We start from the raw sequence: 11,328 nt of genomic DNA on the forward strand, positions 1-11,328 counted from the left end.
CTGTTGTTCTGGGATTGATTTGCACTTTTCGCACCAAAGTACGTTCATCTCTAGGAGACAGAACGCGTCTCCTTCCTGAGCGGTATGACGGCTGCGTGGTCACATGGTGTTTTTACTTGCGTACCATTTTTTCTACAGATGAACTCGGTACCTTCAGGCGTTTGGAAATTGCTCCCAAGGATGAACCAGACTTGTGGAGGTCTACAATTGTTTTCTGAGGTCTTGGCTGATTTCTTTTGATTTTCCCATGATGTCAAGCAAAGAGGCACCGAGTTTAAAGGTAGGCCTTGAAATACATCTACAGGTACACCTCCAATTGACTCAAATTATGTCAATTAGCCTATCAGAAGCTTCTAAAGCCATGACATCATTTTCGGGAATTTTCCACGCTGTTTAAAGGCACAGCCAACTTAGTGTATGTAAACCTCTGACCCACTGGATTTGTGATACAGTGAATTATAAGTGAAATAATCTGTCTGTAAACAATTGTTGGAAAAATGACTTGTGTCATGCACAAAGTACATGTCCTAAACGACTTGCCAAAACTATAGTTTGTTAAACAAGACATGTGTGGAGTGGTTGACAAACGACTTTTAATGACTCCAACATAAGTGTACGTAAACTTCCGACTTCAACTGTATGTACCATTTCAAATTGTAAACCGATTTGCACAGAAGTATCCTTCCCTGGTGGTCTAGTGGTTAGGATTCGGCGCTCTCACCGCCGCGGCCCGGGTTCGATTCCCGGTCAGGGAACTTATCATTTGCGACCTTTTTACTTGTGCAACCTGTCACAAAAAATTTGGGCGGACATCGCACATATGTAGCATTTCAAATTGAGAACCGATTTGCTTTGTGTTATCCTTCCCTGATGGTCTAGTGGTTAGGATTCGGTGCTCTCACCGCCGCGGCCCGGGTTCGATTCCCGGTCAGGGAACTAGTCTTTGTTACTTGTGCAACCTGTCACACTGAATTTAATAGGTAATCGCAAATATGTACCACTTTAATTGCAAACTGATTTCCCCTGCATTATCCTTACCTTGTTTTCTAGTGGTGCACCAGTCCCTCCTGCAGCAAAGCACCCCCACAACATGATGCTGCCACCCCTGTGCTTCACTGTTGGGATGGTGTTCTTCGGCTTGCAAGCCTCCACCTTTTGCCTCCAAACATAACAATGGTCATTATAGCCAAATAGTTATATTTTTGTTTCATCAGACCAGAGGACATTTCTCCAAAAAGTAGGATCTTTGTCCACAAACTGCAGTCAGGCTTTTTTATGGCAGTTTTGGAGCAGCAGCTTCTTCCTTGCTGAGCGGCCTTTCAGGTTATGTCGATATAGGACTCGTTTTACTGTGGATGTAGATACTTTTGGACCTGTTTCCTCCAGCATCTTCACAAGGTCCTTTGCTGTTGTTCTGGGATTGATTTGCACTTTTCGCACCAAAGTACGTTCATCTCTAGGAGACAGAACGCGTCTCCTTCCTGAGCGGTATGACGGCTGCGTGGTCACATGGTGTTTTTACTTGCGTACCATTTTTTCTACAGATGAACTCGGTACCTTCAGGCGTTTGGAAATTGCTCCCAAGGATGAACCAGACTTGTGGAGGTCTACAACTGTTTTCTGAGGTCTTGGCTGATTTCTTTTGATTTTCCCATGATGTCAAGCAAAGAGGCACCGAGTTTAAAGGTAGGCCTTGAAATACATCTACAGGTAGACCTCCAATTGACTCAAATGATGTCAATTAGCCTATCAGAAGCTTCTAAAGCCATGACATCATTTTCGGGAATTTTCCACGCTGTTTAAAGGCACAGCCAACTTAGTGTATGTAAACCTCTGACCCACTGGATTTGTGATACAGTGAATTATAAGTGAAATAATCTGTCTGTAAACAATTGTTGGAAAAATGACTTGTGTCATGCACAAAGTACATGTCCTAAACGACTTGCCAAAACTATAGTTTGTTAAACAAGACATGTGTGGAGTGGTTGACAAACGACTTTTAATGACTCCAACATAAGTGTACGTAAACTTCCGACTTCAACTGTATGTACCATTTCAAATTGTAAACCGATTTGCACAGAAGTATCCTTCCCTGGTGGTCTAGTGGTTAGGATTCGGTGATCTCACCGCAGCGGCCTGGGTTCGATTCCCGGTCAGGGAAGTTATCCTTTGCGACCTTTTTACTTGTGCAACCTGTCACAAAAATTTTTGTCGGACATCGCACATATGTAGCATTTCAAATTGAGAACCGATTTGCTTTGTGTTATCCTTCCCTGATGGTCTAGTGGTTAGGATTCGGTGCTCTCACCGCCGCGGCCCGGGTTCAATTCCCGGTCAGGGAACTAGTCTTTGTTACTTGTGCAACCTGTTACACTGAATTTAGTAGGTAATCGCACATATGTACCACTTTAATTGCAAACTGATTTCCCCTGCATTATTCTTACCTTGTTTTGTAGTGGTGCACCAGTACCTCCTGCAGCAAAGCACCCCCACAACATGATGCTGCCACCCCTGTGCTTCACGGTTGGGATGGTGTTCTTCGGCTTGCAAGCCTCCACCTTTTGCCTCCAAACATAACAATGGTCATTATGGCCAAATAGTTATATTTTTGTTTCATCAGACCAGAGGTAATTTCCCCTAAAAGTAGGATCTTTGTCCACAAACTGCAGTCAGGCTTTTTTATGGCAGTTTTGGAGCAGCAGCTTCTTCCTTGCTGAGCGGCCTTTCAGGTTATGTCGATATAGGACTCGTTTTACTGTGGATGTAGATACTTTTGGACCTGTTTCCTCCAGCATCTTCACAAGGTCCTTTGCTGTTGTTCTGGGATTGATTTGCACTTTTCGCACCAAAGTACGTTCATCTCTAGGAGACAGAACGCGTCTCCTTCCTGAGCGGTATGACGGCTGCGTGGTCACATGGTGTTTTTACTTGCGTACCATTTTTTCTACAGATGAACTCGGTACCTTCAGGCGTTTGGAAATTGCTCCCAAGGATGAACCAGACTTGTGGAGGTCTACAATTGTTTTCTGAGGTCTTGGCTGATTTCTTTTGATTTTCCCATGATGTCAAGCAAAGAGGCACCGAGTTTAAAGGTAGGCCTTGAAATACATCTACAGGTACACCTCCAATTGACTCAAATTATGTCAATTAGCCTATCAGAAGCTTCTAAAGCCATGACATCATTTTCGGGAATTTTCCACGCTGTTTAAAGGCAAAGCCAACTTAGTGTATGTAAACCTCTGACCCACTGGATTTGTGATACAGTGAATTATAAGTGAAATAATCTGTCTGTAAACAATTGTTGGAAAAATGACTTGTGTCATGCACAAAGTACATGTCCTAAACGACTTGCCAAAACTATAGTTTGTTAAACAAGACATGTGTGGAGTGGTTGACAAACGACTTTTAATGACTCCAACATAAGTGTACGTAAACTTCCGACTTCAACTGTATGTACCATTTCAAATTGTAAACCGATTTGCACAGAAGTATCCTTCCCTGGTGGTCTAGTGGTTAGGATTCGGCGCTCTCACCGCCGCGGCCCGGGTTCGATTCCCGGTCAGGGAACTTATCATTTGCGACCTTTTTACTTGTGCAACCTGTCACAAAAATTTTGGGCGGACATCGCACATATGTAGCATTTCAAATTGAGAACCGATTTGCTTTGTGTTATCCTTCCCTGATGGTCTAGTGGTTAGGATTCGGTGCTCTCACCGCCGCGGCCCGGGTTCGATTCCCAGTCAGGGAACTAGTCTTTGTTACTTGTGCAACCTGTCACACTGAATTTAATAGGTAATCGCAAATATGTACCACTTTAATTGCAAACTGATTTCCCCTGCATTATCCTTACCTTGTTTTCTAGTGGTGCACCAGTCCCTCCTGCAGCAAAGCACCCCCACAACATGATGCTGCCACCCCTGTGCTTCACTGTTGGGATGGTGTTCTTCGGCTTGCAAGCCTCCACCTTTTGCCTCCAAACATAACAATGGTCATTATAGCCAAATAGTTATATTTTTGTTTCATCAGACCAGAGGACATTTCTCCAAAAAGTAGGATCTTTGTCCACAAACTGCAGTCAGGCTTTTTTATGGCAGTTTTGGAGCAGCAGCTTCTTCCTTGCTGAGCGGCCTTTCAGGTTATGTCGATATAGGACTCGTTTTACTGTGGATGTAGATACTTTTGGACCTGTTTCCTCCAGCATCTTCACAAGGTCCTTTGCTGTTGTTCTGGGATTGATTTGCACTTTTCGCACCAAAGTACGTTCATCTCTAGGAGACAGAACGCGTCTCCTTCCTGAGCGGTATGACGGCTGCGTGGTCACATGGTGTTTTTACTTGCGTACCATTTTTTCTACAGATGAACTCGGTACCTTCAGGCGTTTGGAAATTGCTCCCAAGGATGAACCAGACTTGTGGAGGTCTACAACTGTTTTCTGAGGTCTTGGCTGATTTCTTTTGATTTTCCCATGATGTCAAGCAAAGAGGCACCGAGTTTAAAGGTAGGCCTTGAAATACATCTACAGGTACACCTCCAATTGACTCAAATGATGTCAATTAGCCTATCAGAAGCTTCTAAAGCCATGACATCATTTTCGGGAATTTTCCACGCTGTTTAAAGGCACAGCCAACTTAGTGTATGTAAACCTCTGACCCACTGGATTTGTGATACAGTGAATTATAAGTGAAATAATCTGTCTGTAAACAATTGTTGGAAAAATGACTTGTGTCATGCACAAAGTACATGTCCTAACCGACTTGCCAAAACTATAGTTTGTTAAACAAGACATGTGTGGAGTGGTTGACAAACGACTTTTAATGACTCCAACATAAGTGTACGTAAACTTCCGACTTCAACTGTATGTACCATTTCAAATTGTAAACCGATTTGCACAGCAGTATCCTTCCCTGGAGGTCTAGTGGTTAGGATTCGGTGCTTTCACCGCCGCGGCCCGGGTTCGATTCCCGGTCAGGGAACTAATCATTTGCGACCTGTTTACTTGTGCAACCTGTCACAAAAAAATTTGTCGGAATCGCACATATGTAGCATTTCAAATTGTGAACCGATTTGCTTTGGGCTATCCTTCCCTGGTGGTCTAGTGGTTAGGATTCGGCGCTCTCACCGCCGCGGCCGGGGTTCGATTCCCGGTCAGGGAACTAGTCTTTGTTACTTGTGCAACCTGTCACACTGAATTTAGTAGGTAATCGCACATATGTACCACTTTAATTGCAAACTGATTTCCCCTGCATTATCCTTACCTTGTTTTCTAGTGGTGCACCTGTCCCTCCTGCAGCAAAGCACCCCCACAACATGATGCTGCCACCCCTGTGCTTCATGGTTGGGATGGTGTTCTTCGGCTTGCAAACTTCCAAACATAACAATGGTCATTATGGCCAAATAGTTATATTTTTGTTTCATCAGACCAGAGGACATTTCTCCAAAAAGTAGGATCTTTGTCCACAAACTGCAGTCAGGCTTTTTTATGGCAGTTTTGGAGCAGCAGCTTCTTCCTTGCTGAGCGGCCTTTCAGGTTATGTCGATATAGGACTCGTTTTACTGTGGATGTAGATACTTTTGGACCTGTTTCCTCCAGCATCTTCACAAGGTCCTTTGCTGTTGTTCTGGGATTGATTTGCACTTTTCGCACCAAAGTACGTTCATCTCTAGGAGACAGGACGCGTCTCCTTCTTGAGCGGTATGACGGCTGCGTGGTCACATGGTGTTTTTACTTGCGTACCATTTTTTCTACAGATGAACTCGGTACCTTCAGGCGTTTGGAAATTGCTCCCAAGGATGAACCAGACTTGTGGAGGTCTACAACTGTTTTCTGAGGTCTTGGCTGATTTCTTTTGATTTTCCCATGATGTCAAGCAAAGAGGCACCGAGTTTAAAGGTAGGCCTTGAAATACATCTACAGGTACACCTCCAATTGACTCAAATGATGTCAATTAGCCTATCAGAAGCTTCTAAAGCCATGACATCATTTTCGGGAATTTTCCACGCTGTTTAAAGGCACAGCCAACTTAGTGTATGTAAACCTCTGACCCACTGGATTTGTGATACAGTGAATTATAAGTGAAATAATCTGTCTGTAAACAATTGTTGGAAAAATGACTTGTGTCATGCACAAAGTACATGTCATAACCGACTTGCCAAAACTATAGTTTGTTAAACAAGACATGTGTGGAGTGGTTGACAAACGACTTTTAATGACTCCAACATAAGTGTACGTAAACTTCCGACTTCAACTGTATGTACCATTTCAAATTGTAAACCGATTTGCACAGCAGTATCCTTCCCTGGAGGTCTAGTGGTTAGGATTCGGTGCTTTCACCGCCGCGGCCCGGGTTCGATTCCCGGTCAGGGAACTAATCATTTGCGACCTGTTTACTTGTGCAACCTGTCACAAAAAAATTTGTCGGACATCGCACATATGTAGCATTTCAAATTGTGAACCGATTTGCTTTGGGCTATCCTTCCCTGGTGGTCTAGTGGTTAGGATTCGGCGCTCTCACCGCCGCGGCCCGGGTTCGATTCCCGGTCAGGGAACTAGTCTTTGTTACTTGTGCAACCTGTCACACTGAATTTAGTAGGTAATCGCACATATGTACCACTTTAATTGCAAACTGATTTCCCCCTGCATTATCCTTACCTTGTTTTCTAGTGGTGCACCATTCCCTCCTGCAGCAAAGCACCCCCACAACATGATGCTGCCACCCCTGTGCTTCACGGTTGGGATGGTGTTCTTCGGCTTGCATACCTCCAAACATAACAATGGTCATTATGGCCAAATAGTTATATTTTTGTTTCATCAGACCAGAGGACATTTCTCCAAAAAGTAGGATCTTTGTCCACAAACTGCAGTCAGGCTTTTTTATGGCAGTTTTGGAGCAGCAGCTTCTTCCTTGCTGAGCGGCCTTTCAGGTTATGTCGATATAGGACTCGTTTTACTGTGGATGTAGATACTTTTGGACCTGTTTCCTCCAGCATCTTCACAAGGTCCTTTGCTGTTGTTCTGGGATTGATTTGCACTTTTCGCACCAAAGTACGTTCATCTCTAGGAGACAGGACGCGTCTCCTTCTTGAGCGGTATGACGGCTGCGTGGTCACATGGTGTTTTTACTTGCGTACCATTTTTTCTACAGATGAACTCGGTACCTTCAGGCGTTTGGAAATTGCTCCCAAGGATGAACCAGACTTGTGGAGGTCTACAATTGTTTTCTGAGGTCTTGGCTGATTTCTTTTGATTTTCCCATGATGTCAAGCAAAGAGGCACCGAGTTTAAAGGTAGGCCTTGAAATACATCTACAGGTACACCTCCAATTGACTCAAATGATGTCAATTAGCCTATCAGAAGCTTCTAAAGCCATGACATCATTTTCGGGAATTTTCCACGCTGTTTAAAGGCACAGCCAACTTAGTGTATGTAAACCTCTGACCCACTGGATTTGTGATACAGTGAATTATAAGTGAAATAATCTGTCTGTAAACAATTGTTGGAAAAATGACTTGTGTCATGCACAAAGTACATGTCATAACCGACTTGCCAAAACTATAGTTTGTTAAACAAGACGTGTGGAGTGGTTGACAAACGACTTTTAATGACTCCAACATAAGTGTACGTAAACTTCCGACTTCAACTGTATGTACCATTTCAAATTGTAAACCGATTTGCACAGCAGTATCCTTCCCTGGAGGTCTAGTGGTTAGGATTCGGTGCTTTCACCGCCCGCGGCCCGGTTCGATTCCCGGTCAGGGAACTAATCATTTGCGACCTGTTTACTTGTGCAACCTGTCACAAAAATATTTGTCGGACATCGCACATATGTAGCATTTCAAATTGTGAACCGATTTGCTTTGGGCTATCCTTCCCTGGTGGTCTAGTGGTTAGGATTCGGCGCTCTCACCGCCGCGGCCCGGGTTCGATTCCCGGTCAGGGAACTAGTCTTTGTTACTTGTGCAACCTGTCACACTGAATTTAGTAGGTAATCGCACATATGTACCACTTTAATTGCAAACTGATTTCCCCTGCATTATCCTTACCTTGTTTTCTAGTGGTGCACCTGTCCCTCCTGCAGCAAAGCACCCCCACAACATGATGCTGCCACCCCTGTGCTTCACGGTTGGGATGGTGTTCTTCGGCTTGCAAGCCTCCACCTTTTGCCTCCAAACATAACAATGGTCATTATGGCCAAATAGTTATATTTTTGTTTCATCAGACCAGAGGACATTTCTCCAAAAAGTAGGATCTTTGTCCACAAACTGCAGTCAGGCTTTTTTATGGCAGTTTTGGAGCAGCAGCTTCTTCCTTGCTGAGCGGCCTTTCAGGTAATGTCGATATAGGACTCGTTTTACTGTGGATGTAGATACTTTTGGACCTGTTTCCTCCAGCATCTTCACAAGGTCCTTTGCTGTTGTTCTGGGATTGATTTGCACTTTTCGCACCAAAGTACGTTCATCTCTAGGAGACAGAACACGTCTCCTTCCTGAGCGGTATGACGGCTGCGTGGTCACATGGTGTTTTTACTTGCGTACCATTTTTTCTACAGATGAACTCGGTACCTTCAGGCGTTTGGAAATTGCTCCCAAGGATGAACCAGACTTGTGGAGGTCTACAACTGTTTTCTGAGGTCTTGGCTGATTTCTTTTGATTTTCCCATGATGTCAAGCAAAGAGGCACCGAGTTTAAAGGTAGGCCTTGAAATACATCTACAGGTACACCTCCAATTGACTCAAATGATGTCAATTAGCCAATCAGAAGCTTCTAAAGCCATGACATCATTTTCGGGAATTTTCCACGCTGTTTAAAGGCACAGCCAACTTAGTGTATGTAAACCTCTGACCCACTGGATTTGTGATACAGTGAATTATAAGTGAAATAATCTGTCTGTAAACAATTGTTGGAAAAATGACTTGTGTCATGCACAAAGTACATGTCCTAACCGACTTGCCAAAACTATAGTTTGTTAAACAAGACATGTGTGGAGTGGTTGACAAACGACTTTTAATGACTCCAACATAAGTGTACGTAAACTTCCGACTTCAACTGTATGTACCATTTCAAATTGTAAACCGATTTGCACAGCAGTATCCTTCTCTGGAGGTCTAGTGGTTAGGATTCGGTGCTTTCACCGCCGCGGCCCGGGTTCGATTCCCGGTCAGGGAACTAATCATTTGCGACCTGTTTACTTGTGCAACCTGTCACAAAAAAAATTGTCGGACATCGCACATATGTAGCATTTCAAATTGTGAACCGATTTGCTTTGGGCTATCCTTCCCTGGTGGTCTAGTGGTTAGGATACGGCGCTCTCACCGCCGCGGCCCGGGTTCGATTCCCGGTCAGGGAACTAGTCTTTGTTACTTGTGCAACCTGTCACACTGAATTTAGTAGGTAATCGCACATATGTACCACTTTAATTGCAAACTGATTTCCCCTGCATTATCCTTACATTGTTTTCTAGTGGTGCACCTGTCCCTCCTGCAGCAAAGCACCCCCACAACATGATGCTGCCACCCCTGTGCTTCACGGTTGGGATGGTGTTCTTCGGCTTGCAAGCCTCCACCTTTTGCCTCCAAACATAACAATGGTCATTATGGCCAAATAGTTATATTTTTGTTTCATCAGACCAGAGGACATTTCTCAAAAAAGTAGGATCTTTGTCCACAAACTGCAGTCAGGCTTTTTTATGGCAGTTTTGGAGCAGCAGCTTCTTCCTTGCTGAGCGGCCTTTCAGGTTATGTCGATATAGGACTCGTTTTACTGTGGATGTAGATACTTTTGGACCTGTTTCCTCCAGCATCTTCACAAGGTCCTTTGCTGTTGTTCTGGGATTGATTTGCACTTTTCGCACCAAAGTACGTTCATCTCTAGGAGACAGAACGCGTCTCCTTCCTGAGCGGTATGACGGCTGCGTGGTCACATGGTGTTTTTACTTGCGTACCATTTTTTCTACAGATGAACTCGGTACCTTCAGGCGTTTGGAAATTGCTCCCAAGGATGAACCAGACTTGTGGAGGTCTACAACTGTTTTCTGAGGTCTTGGCTGATTTCTTTTGATTTTCCCATGATGTCAAGCAAAGAGGCACCGAGTTTAAAGGTAGGCCTTGAAATACATCTACAGGTACACCTCCAATTGACTCAAATGATGTCAATTAGCCTATCAGAAGCTTCTAAAGCCATGACATCATTTTCGGGAATTTTCCACGCTGTTTAAAGGCACAGCCAACTTAGTGTATGTAAACCTCTGACCCACTGGATTTGTGACACAGTGAATTATAAGTGAAATAATCTGTCTGTAAACAATTGTTGGAAAAATGACTTGTGTCATGCACAAAGTACATGTCCTAAGCGACTTGCCTAATCTATAGTTTGTTAAACAAGACATGTGTGGAGTGGTTGACAAACGACTTTTAATGACTCCAACATAAGTGTACGTAAACTTCCGACTTCAACTGTATGTACCATTTCAAATTGTAAACCGATTTGCACAGCTGTATCCTTCCCTGGTGGTCTAGTGGTTAGGATTCGGCGCTTTCACCGCCGCGGCCCAGGTTCGATTCCCGGTCAGGGAGCTAATCATTTGCGACCTGTTTACTTGTGCAACCTGTCACAATGAATTTTGTCGGACATCGCACATATGTAGCATTTCCAATTGTGAACGGATTTGCTTTGGGTTATCCTTCCCTGGTGGGCTAGTGGTTAGGATTCGGTGCTCTCACCGCTGCGGCCCGGGTTCGATTCCCGGTCAGGGAACTAGTCTTCGTTACTTGTGCAACCTGTCACACTGAATTTAGTAGGTAATCGCACATAAGTACCACTTTAATTGCAAACTGATTTCCCTGCATTATCCTTACCTTGTTTTCTAGTGGTGCACCAGTCCCTCCTGCAGCAAAGCACCCCCACAACATGATGCTGCCACCCCTGTGCTTCACGGTTGGGATGGTGTTCTTCGGCTTGCAAGCCTCCACCTTTTGCCTCCAAACATAACAATGGTCATTATGGCCAAATAGTTATATTTGTGTTTCATCAGACCAGAGGACATTTCTCCAAAAAGTAGGATCTTTGTCCACAAACTGCAGTCAGGCTTTTTTATGGCAGTTTTGGAGCAGCAGCTTCTTCCTTGCTGAGCGGCCTTTCAGGTTATGTCGATATAGGACTCGTTTTACTGTGGATGTAGATACTTTTGGACCTGTTTCCTCCAGCATCTTCACAAGGTCCTTTGCTGTTGTTCTGGGATTGATTTGCACTTTTCGCACCAAAGTACGTTCATCTCTAGGAGACAGAACGCGTCTCCTTCCTGAGCGGTATGACGGCTGCGTGGTCACATGGTG

The 11,328-nt window shown here is 44.2% G+C and overlaps 14 non-coding genes across 14 annotated transcripts; all 14 read left to right on the top strand.

Annotated features, from left to right (window-relative positions):
• The first annotated feature begins 683 nt into the window (after window positions 1–683).
• On the top strand, window positions 684–755 carry trnae-cuc (transfer RNA glutamic acid (anticodon CUC)). The gene has a single exon. It is a non-coding gene; the product is annotated as a tRNA-Glu (tRNA).
• A 109-nt stretch (window positions 756–864) lies between these two features.
• trnae-cuc (transfer RNA glutamic acid (anticodon CUC)) lies at window positions 865–936 on the top strand. The gene has a single exon. It is a non-coding gene; the product is annotated as a tRNA-Glu (tRNA).
• Window positions 937–2,270: 1,334 nt separating this feature from the next.
• trnae-cuc (transfer RNA glutamic acid (anticodon CUC)) lies at window positions 2,271–2,342 on the top strand. The gene has a single exon. It is a non-coding gene; the product is annotated as a tRNA-Glu (tRNA).
• A 1,153-nt stretch (window positions 2,343–3,495) lies between these two features.
• trnae-cuc (transfer RNA glutamic acid (anticodon CUC)) lies at window positions 3,496–3,567 on the top strand. Its single transcript has one exon. It is a non-coding gene; the product is annotated as a tRNA-Glu (tRNA).
• A 109-nt stretch (window positions 3,568–3,676) lies between these two features.
• trnae-cuc (transfer RNA glutamic acid (anticodon CUC)) lies at window positions 3,677–3,748 on the top strand. The gene has a single exon. It is a non-coding gene; the product is annotated as a tRNA-Glu (tRNA).
• Window positions 3,749–4,901: 1,153 nt separating this feature from the next.
• On the top strand, window positions 4,902–4,973 carry trnae-uuc (transfer RNA glutamic acid (anticodon UUC)). The gene has a single exon. It is a non-coding gene; the product is annotated as a tRNA-Glu (tRNA).
• Window positions 4,974–5,081: 108 nt separating this feature from the next.
• trnae-cuc (transfer RNA glutamic acid (anticodon CUC)) lies at window positions 5,082–5,153 on the top strand. The gene has a single exon. It is a non-coding gene; the product is annotated as a tRNA-Glu (tRNA).
• A 1,140-nt stretch (window positions 5,154–6,293) lies between these two features.
• Window positions 6,294–6,365, top strand: trnae-uuc (transfer RNA glutamic acid (anticodon UUC)). Its single transcript has one exon. It is a non-coding gene; the product is annotated as a tRNA-Glu (tRNA).
• Window positions 6,366–6,474: 109 nt separating this feature from the next.
• trnae-cuc (transfer RNA glutamic acid (anticodon CUC)) lies at window positions 6,475–6,546 on the top strand. Its single transcript has one exon. It is a non-coding gene; the product is annotated as a tRNA-Glu (tRNA).
• A 1,320-nt stretch (window positions 6,547–7,866) lies between these two features.
• Window positions 7,867–7,938, top strand: trnae-cuc (transfer RNA glutamic acid (anticodon CUC)). The gene has a single exon. It is a non-coding gene; the product is annotated as a tRNA-Glu (tRNA).
• Window positions 7,939–9,091: 1,153 nt separating this feature from the next.
• trnae-uuc (transfer RNA glutamic acid (anticodon UUC)) lies at window positions 9,092–9,163 on the top strand. The gene has a single exon. It is a non-coding gene; the product is annotated as a tRNA-Glu (tRNA).
• Window positions 9,164–9,272: 109 nt separating this feature from the next.
• On the top strand, window positions 9,273–9,344 carry trnae-cuc (transfer RNA glutamic acid (anticodon CUC)). Its single transcript has one exon. It is a non-coding gene; the product is annotated as a tRNA-Glu (tRNA).
• Window positions 9,345–10,497: 1,153 nt separating this feature from the next.
• On the top strand, window positions 10,498–10,569 carry trnae-uuc (transfer RNA glutamic acid (anticodon UUC)). Its single transcript has one exon. It is a non-coding gene; the product is annotated as a tRNA-Glu (tRNA).
• A 109-nt stretch (window positions 10,570–10,678) lies between these two features.
• Window positions 10,679–10,750, top strand: trnae-cuc (transfer RNA glutamic acid (anticodon CUC)). The gene has a single exon. It is a non-coding gene; the product is annotated as a tRNA-Glu (tRNA).
• The last annotated feature ends 578 nt before the right edge of the window (window positions 10,751–11,328 follow it).

The sequence above is a fragment of the Salmo salar genome, chromosome ssa04 (genome assembly GCF_905237065.1).
Source record: "Salmo salar chromosome ssa04, Ssal_v3.1, whole genome shotgun sequence".
NCBI classification, from domain to species: domain Eukaryota; kingdom Metazoa; phylum Chordata; class Actinopteri; order Salmoniformes; family Salmonidae; genus Salmo; species Salmo salar.